Here is a 9,064-nt window from a genome sequence, read left to right as displayed (position 1 = left end):
AATTGAATATTAATAGCCTCAGAGTATATTCAGAATGCAAGATTTGCTCACTGTTTGCACTGTATCCACTATGATCCAAGCCAACTTTGTTAGAGCAGGCAAATAGCTGGGTCTGAGGCAAGAACAGAGGCATGGATCAGGAGGCAGGAAACCACACATCTTGAGGCAACAGTGGGTTTTTTGGGCAAACAAAAAAAGTCCATGTCAACTACAAATTGGCACTAGCCATTGGCACTTGCCATCTACCTCTACAAGAATCAAATCATGTGCTCCTGTAGCTTCTGACCTTCAATACCCCCTGAAAGGAGTTCAGGGTACAGATCAGAAATGAGATATTCTGTGCTTGGGAAAAAACTGGCAGGTCAGGGCTTTAGATAGTCAGATATTCTCAGGAGTTGATTTTATGAGCCCATTTCTTATAACTCCCCATATCTAGCAAAGCACTGAAATCCTTCATGATGATGACTGTTTCTTGTGACCAGCAAAGGCTTCAGGAGATTCATAGAAAGCTTCTGGAAAAATAAGTGCTTGAGTGCATGTATTCCCCCTTCACCAAAAATCATATGTTCTGACCTTCCCCTTTTCCTCTTTGGTGCAGTATTGTTGCTGGCCAAAATCTTGGCTTTCTCTGCCCACTGAAGCTGAATAAAAAAATGCAGATACAGAGTTTTGAGGAAATAGAAGGGTGGCTTTAATTCTCAGCCAGGGGCGGGGGGAACACAGTAGGCTTATGCCTCAGGAACTGTGAGCCCCCCTCCATGAGGAGTCTAGAGGGTTATATAAGGTGAACTCGCATGAGGAGTCAGTGATAAGAAACAAAGGTGTTAGAATCTTGATTTCTTCCTCTCACATTATTTCAAAGACAGTCGAAGGCTGGCATCAGTAACCCAGTAATTGAGTCTGGCAATTCGGTGGCTCTGTGGCCTTCTTCTGATATGTAACTAGAAGGGAAAGGATGTTGCAAGGGTAAACATCAGGCACAACATGTGTTTAGCATAGGGTCAAAGGAAAATAAGTGTGAAGTATAGCTCCTGCAGAGTTAGGGGGCAGAAAAGCAAATAATTACAGACAGGGAGAGTTAGGAGTAAAGAAGTTAGAAGTAAAAAGAGTTAAAGTTAAAAAACCTAGGAACCTGCTCACTATTCTCTTTATCTTATTTGTTCTGGAGAAAGGGAAAGAAAAAAACTTATTCCTTTTTGACTTTTCCTCTTCAATGCAAGTTTCTCAGAGCTATCTCAGGTGCTGTCTCCCTGCCTGCAGTCCTCATTTTGCCCCAGATAAAACTTAACTTGCAACTCTCACATTGTGTATTTTCTAAGTCAACAGTGGCAAAAGGCAGGAGTTAATAGCATCCAATTGTTACCTTTTGCCCTTATTGCAATAAAATTAGCCCTGCAAACAAGAAGTACCTATCAAATATTTTCTCCCACTCTGAGGGGTGTCCTTTTTGTCTTGTTCATGGTATCCTTTGCTATGCAAAAGCTTTTAAGTTTAACTAGGTTCCATTTGTAAAGCAACGGTACTCCAATAAAAATTATATCTATCAATAACCTCAGATATGCAGATGACACCACCCTTATGGCAGACAGTGAAGAGGAACTAAAAAATCTCTTGATGAAAGTAAAAGAGGAGAGTGAAAAAGTTGGCTTAAAGCTCAACATTCAGAAAACGAAGATCATGGCATCCGGTCCCATCACTTCATGGGAAATAGATGGGGAAACAGTGGAAACATTGTTAGACTTTATTCTGGGGGGCTCCAAAATCACTGCAGATGGTGATTGCAGCCATTAAATTAAAAGATGCTACCTCCTTGGAAGGAAAGTTATGACCAACCTAGATAGCATATTCAAAAGTAGAGACATTACTTTCCCAACAAAGGTCCACCTAGTCAAGGCTATAGTTTTTCCTGTGGTCATGAATGGATGTGAGAGTTGGACTGTGAAGAAAGCTAAACACCGAAGAATTGATGCTTTTGAACTGTGGTGTTGGAGAAGACTCTTGAGAGTCCCTTGGACTGCAAGGAGATCCAACCAGTCCATTCTAAAGGAGATCAGCCCTGGGTGTTCTTTGGAAGGAATGATGCTAAAGCTGAAACTCCAGTACTTTGGCCACCTCATGCAAAGAGTTGACTCATTGGAAAAGACTCTGATTCTGGGAGGGATTGGGGGCAGGAGGAAAAGGGGACGACAGAGGATGAGATGGCTGGATAGCATCACCGACTCAATGGATGTGAGTCTGAGTGAACTCTGGGAGTTGGTGATGGACAGGGAGGCCTAGCATGCTGCGATTCATAGGGTCGCAAAGAGTCAGACACGACTGAGTGACTGAACTGATTATATATATATATATGAAATATCCATCAAGTATCAATGCCATGACACTTCCCTCAAAATCAAAGAAGAGCAAAACTCCTTCCACCCCTCACTAAGGTGGAGCTGGAATGGAAATCAGGAAATGTGATCCCAAACCCCTCTCTCCTTCATGCATATTCTGCCCTGCCCAATCATTTTCACACCCCTTATAACCAGCTCCCAAGAGCAGCTGCTCATCTGAGTCTGCCCTCTCTCCTTCCTAGGAGTGTACTGTCACTTAATAAATCCACACTTTGCTTTCTTGGCTTCCATGAGTCAATCTCTGCCCTCTTACTAGGATGATACAGCAACTCACCCTCTGGTAACACCATCATCTCCCATCAGGATTATTGCCATGACCTCTGACTCCCTCTCTACTCCCTCCCTGGCCCCCATCAGTATATCTTCCACAGAGCAAACTGAAGTGATCCTGTTGATAGTAGTCAGATGATGTTAACCTATGTTCAAAATCTCTCAGGAATTTCCATCTTTCTCAAAGGGAGAGCTAAATTCTTCACTATAGTCACCAGGGCTCTCTCCAGTCTGGTAACCATGAGCTCTGTGACCTCATTTCCTACTGTTCTCAGTCGTCAGCATCTCTGCTTCAGGCACCTGGCCTTGGTGCTCCTAGTCTAGGGCAGGCTTGCCTTTATTCTGCCTGGAATGCAATCCCCCATGGACACACATAAGCATTTCTTAGCTACTTTCCTTGTTTTAATTTTCTCTGTAGCACTCAGCACCAAGTAGTATGATATATATCTAATTTTTTATCTGATTTATTAACTGCATACTTACACTAAAATACAGGATCTATGAGGAGAGAAATCATTCTATTTCCAAATCAAAAATTATTTTTACAATTAATGAATAACTTGTAAAACCAGACCATCCAAATAAGGGAAAAATAAGCCTTGCATCCACTGCTACAAAAATCCACATAAATATTCTGGACATGAATGAGTCATTCCTCTTCTACGTTCCCATGATCTTTTTCATGCCTCCCTTATAATGGTTTGTACATTTATTATGGTAGCTGTGTTTCCGTTTGTCTCTCTTGCAGTAAAAAGAGGTCTCTTATTAGGTCATACTTTATTCACATTTGCATGTCCAGATCCTAGCATAGATTTGTACAGTAAATATGTCAGACACATGGAAGTTTGACTGCTCTTTTGTGATTTTATTTATTTTTACTTTGAGGGGAGAAAGTAACCTAAAAAGTAAATGTTATAAACTCCCCACCACCATACAGTATGCTATGCTATGCTATGCTAAGTCACTTCAGTCATGTCCGACTCTGTGTGACCCCATAGACAGCAGCCCACCAGGCTTCCCTGTCCCTGGGATTCTCCAGGCAAGAACACTGGAGTGGGTTGCCATTTCCTTCTCCAATGCATGAAAGTGAAAAGAGAAAGTGAAGTCGCTCAGTTGTGTCCTACTCTTAGCGACCCCAAGGACTGCAGCCTACCAGGCTCCTCCGTCCATGGGATTTTCCAGGCAAGAGTACTGGAGTGGGGTGCCATTGCCTTCTGCCCATACAGTATAGGAAAGCTGAATAAAGTAATGAATGGATGATGTTGGCCAATTAGACACTGTGTTTTGTTGATGAGATGGTTTCTGTGCTTTCTTCCTACGTGTTCCTGTGACTGTTACAGGTAATTCTCTTAACTCTCTCATCTCATGATTCCTCTGCCAAAGGGCCTCTCTGACTTCACTTCATTTCTCATATCAAAAGGTAAATAGAAAAGAGATATGCTGATAAGAATAAGAGAGGAAAACAGAACAGGGAGGAAGTCAGGAAAGAGATAAAAAGAGGAGAGTCCAGGGCCTTGGGCTGGGGTGGTGAGGGAGGGAAAACCTAGTCTGTGGAATATTTGCATAGGTGTCTGCATCACACAACTTTGCTGATGCAGAAATATCCTTCAGAAGTGAACTCTGGAAGGTGATCACGTTCAAACTGAGGTACCAAAAAGGATTGGAGACAGATGTTTCCATAGGAAGAGGGATACTACAGGGCAGAAGAGGTGACTTCACAACACCCTAAATACCAAAAGTTGTGATTTTGAAACTAAGTTTCTCAAACTTGAGTAACGAATTTGGTTTTGATCTGAGTAAGACTGTCACCTTGGTGTTTGTTTTTAGTATACTAATTAGCTTTGTTTTGATTTCTGCTTTTCCATAGGTAAACTAAAACTTTATTTTCTGTTTGATTGCTATTTTGTTTATGAAGAGGTTCAAAGGCCATTGAAAGTTTCTTTTAAGAAAGATTATTTTATTCATTTGCATTTATGCTTAGTCTCTCAGTCATGTCCTACTCTTTGTGACCCCATTAACTGTGGACTGCCAGGTTCCTCTGTCCACGGAATTTTTCAGGAAAGAATAATGGGGTGGATAGCCAAGCCCTTCTGCAGGAGATCTTCCCAACCCAGGGATTGTACCCAGTCTCCCGCATTGCAGGCGGATTCTTTACCGTCTGAGCTACTAGGGAAGCCATCATTGGTATTGTACATACCTTATTTCAATCTTTTTTTCTACATTCAACATTTAGCCAATGACTTTGACACAAGGCCAGATTGTAACTCAGATGTCAGCAGAAAGAAATGCCAGTTTTTATGAAAATTTTGCTTATGAATTTTAAATGTGAGAATAATGTTCTTTGGATTTTAAAGTTACTCCATTTTCTCCTTTATTACTATCATAACCTTTAATATTTCAGACAAAGACTTTTCAGTTGTTTGAATTAGTTAAATTCAGAAACCTTATGAATGTTGATCATTGAAATTTTACCATTTGACAAAATTAGTTTCTGGAACTAATTCTGTGAGTTTGAATAAAACATCCAGGTGCACTCTGCGTCCTTTCATCATACGCTCTTTTTTAAAATTATTTTTTTTCTATAATGGTGCTATAGGGCTGAATTTGAATTGGAAACAAAATCCAGATAAAAAAATGTATCTCAGATTGGTGGGAACAGATGAATAAAAATAAAAGCCTTAATAAAAAAAATTTTTATACAGGTGTAAAATAAATTTGTGTGGCCACAGCTACTTTAAAATTAGAATATATTGTAATTAATTATTTAAAATTTACCTCTGGATTTTGTTTTAAAACTACATTGCATAGTATACCTTTCTAGACTGTTTCCTCTGTCCCTGATAAAATATGAAGAAGAGCAAAGTGTTATCTGAGTTGCTATTGAGGATTTGAAATGAATGTCTTCTACTAGTTTCCATTAGCAACTTGGGAATATTCAGAGCAATTGTTTTTCAAATATATTAAAGACTTTTATTATAGTATTAAAGAAATCAAAGGGCTTCCCTGGTGGCTTAGAAGGTAAAGAATTCACCTGCAATGCAAGGAGACCCAGGTTCAACTCCTGGGTCAGGAAGATCCTCTGGGGAAAGAATGGCTACCTACTCCACTATTCTTGCCTGGAGAATTCCATGAACAGAGAAGCCTGGCAGGCTATAGTCCATGGGGTCACAAAGAATTGGACACAACTGAAGCAACTTAGCACTCATAGCAAAGAAATCAAAAGGATCAAAAAACCACAGAACAGAACTTGACTATATTAATAGCTAACTCTGTCTGCTTACAAGTGTTAAACACTGTGCTATGTATTTTATGTGCATTATCTTGTTTAAATATTATAAAGACTCTGTGAAATAAGTACCATAAACAGAATAAAGACTGAGCCCCAGGGAGTTCCATGTACTCTGGCACAAGTTGCTGCCCTGCAATTTAAATTTGAGTCTGTGAGGCTCTAGCAGCTGTGCTCTGACCAGTGTAATGTTACATGTTCAAACACCTGCTGTTCCTCTTACAGGATCCCTTGAGTTAAGACTAGACCTTTCAACATCACTGACTTCAGGCTTGGTCATACAGCTGACTTCAGCAAATGGGTGCTGGAAATTGACATGTCTCCAAATGGGAGATTCATGAGACATCACATGGTTTCCCAACTTCTGGATTCCCCTTTGTTCTCAGTAGCAGTGTCCCTGGTGGGGCTTTCCCACAGTGTGGTTTTTAGGCGATGCCAACACAAATCAGGGCTCCTGGACAGTGAAGTGAAGTCGCTCAGTCGTGTCCGACTCTTTGCGACCCCATGGACTGTAGCCTACCAGGCTTTTCAGTCCATGGGATTTTCCAGGCAACAGTACTGGAGTGGGTTGCCATTTCCTTCTCCAAGGGATCTTCCCGACCCAGGGATTGAACCCAGGTCTCCCACATTGTAGGCAGACACTTTACCCTCTGAGCCCAGTGGTGATCTTTGTCCCCTCGGGATGTCTTGTCTCATATTTTCCCTTATGAGAAAGCCAAAGCCCTTGACTGTGTGGATCACAAGAAACTGTGGAAAATTCTTAAAGAGATAAAAATACCAGACCACCTTACTTGCTTCCTCAGAAATCTGTGTGCAGGTCAAGAAGCAATAGTTAGAACTGGACATGGAACAACAGACTGGTTCCAAACATGCAATTACAGGCTCACTGTTAGCTGCCACTGAAATCTCGAGGTTACTTTGGGATTAGCACCATTAGGTTCAACTTGACAGACATCCAAAATATTCCGCCTTTACCTCTATTTGCTTATTCCTCCCACTACATAATTTATCTGTAATGCAAACTTTTTCTCTACCACCAATAAACTAGAACAAATCAAAATTTCATTCTCTGCAAAATACTCTGAGTACATCATAAAAGTCTGTCAGTAAGCCCTGCAAATATACGACATTATTAAAGGATGAGGGCACAGGAATTATAAAGTGTACCCTCTAGTTGGATACTGTACAAAATGCATGTCAAAGAGAAGAACCGATACTTTTCAGAGAGTGTTTTCCATCACCCACTGGTAATCACATCTCCCCTAGTACCACTAAACCATCTAAATGTCTGGGTGTGGCGTGCTCAGTCGAAAGTCTGCCAGTACATTTTAAAACAGATTCTATTGACAGCTGCAGCTCCAAAGGTGGCTTCACCCTAGTGAGAAATTACTCTCACTCCTACCCTCCTTTCTTTAAAATGTACTTAAAGAAAGATACTTAACGCCCACCACTGCCCAAATGCTTTGATTGTAGAGGAAAGAGTGATTCATCTAGTTTTAATCTCTTGGATTTTTCTGTGGGCTGGTAGAATCAAAGGTATTAGGAATGAAAATGATCCATTGCTTTTGCATTTTCTACATTTTTGCAATCCCAGTTGGCAGCTTCCCATCTATGTGGCTAAATAAAAAAGTAGGCTAAAACCCTCTGCTTCCTGCAGACCTAAGGGTGGGCATCTTCTTTACTTAGAAGGATCACCTGATAGATGCCATCTACATCTTATTTTTAAATTAATTTTCATTGGCATATAGTTGCTTTATAATGTTGTATGAGTCTATTACAGCACAGTGAATCAGCCATGTGCATGCTAAGTCACTTCAGTCATGTCCAGCGCTTTGCAACCTTATGGACTGTAGCCCTCCAGGCACCTCTGCCCATGGGATTCTCCAGGCAAGAATACTGGAGTGGATTGCCATGCCCTCCTCTAGGGGATCTTCCCAACCCAGGGATTGAACCCTGGTCTCCTGCATCCAGGCAGTTACTTTACCACCTGGGAAGCTCAAGTCAGTCATACATATATACATATATCCCTTTTCTTTTGAACTTCCTTCCCATTTGGGTCACCACAGTATGAATAGAGTTTCCTATGCTATAGAGTAGGTTCTCATTAGTTATCTATTTTATACATAGTACTGTATATATGGGGCTTTGTGAATTTTTTTTTTTTTTTTGGTTGAAATACAATAAAAACACACACATACACAAGATAAACAATCATGAAATTCTCATTGGCAGCCAGTTATGTGTATGGGAAGTGATTTATTGACACCCTAATTGGACAGTTCATTGCTTGTTCTTTATCAGACATGCCCTGCTGTTTTCTACTGTATAGCCAGGCCCGACCATGAGTCCAGGTGCGAGCAACGTTGTGGACAAGGGCACTGCTTCTGTGCTGAGAGCAGCTGTATTATCAAATGCCTGTGCATAGACTAAAAGGCATTCAGGCACAATGTAAATGGGTTTTAAATGTTTATTATAGTCTGTACTTTATGAGTTGGGCCTAGCAGAAGTAGTTTTTCACATCCTGAGCTGTGCCATCTGTCAAATTGGGAGCAGATGATTTTAATAAAAATTGAAATTAACAACAGTAAGTTCTAGGTAATACAGGTAAATTAAAAAGATATGTGTCTCCTTCCTGTTAGCAGATTTTGCCATTTTGCAATGATTACTTCGTGGTTAAAGGCAGTAAATGTAGTAGATATGCTTTAGGAAATTCCACCAGAAGGAATATAAACAGCAGCAATTAAAAGGGGGTCACAGGGTTCCCTTTTCTCCACAAGGGACCCTCCTGCACTGTTGGTGGGAATGTAAATTGTTGCAGCTACCTTGGAGAACAGTATGGAGTTTTCTTAGAAAACTAAAAATAGAACTAACATGATCCAGCAATCTCACTCCTGGGCATATACCCTGAGTTTTTAAATTATATTTAAATTTTAAAAAAAATTGATGTATTCATCTACATGTGACTAGTGATGACCACTTGGCACAGTCACAAGACTTGGAAGCAACCTAAATGAACTTTGACAGGTGAATGGATAAAGTGGATATGGTACAGATATACAGTGGAATATTGCTTAGCCATTCAAAAGGAACAAAACTGAATCATTTGCAGGCCCAT

At 40.5% G+C, this 9,064-nt stretch overlaps 1 long non-coding RNA gene across 1 annotated transcript; it reads right to left on the bottom strand.

Moving 5' to 3' along the window:
• Nucleotides 1-667: 667 nt before the first annotated feature.
• Nucleotides 668-3,046, bottom strand: LOC112441997 (uncharacterized). Its single transcript, XR_003029953.2, has 2 exons — nt 2,668-3,046; nt 668-941 (listed from the first exon to the last, which is right to left on the bottom strand). It is a non-coding gene; the product is annotated as an uncharacterized lncRNA (long non-coding RNA).
• Between the last annotated feature and the right edge of the window lie 6,018 nt (nt 3,047-9,064).

The sequence above is a fragment of the Bos taurus genome, chromosome 17, assembly GCF_002263795.3.
Source record: "Bos taurus isolate L1 Dominette 01449 registration number 42190680 breed Hereford chromosome 17, ARS-UCD2.0, whole genome shotgun sequence".
Classification (NCBI taxonomy): Eukaryota; Metazoa; Chordata; class Mammalia; order Artiodactyla; family Bovidae; genus Bos; species Bos taurus.
This window is presented reverse-complemented; position numbering and strand designations above follow the sequence as displayed.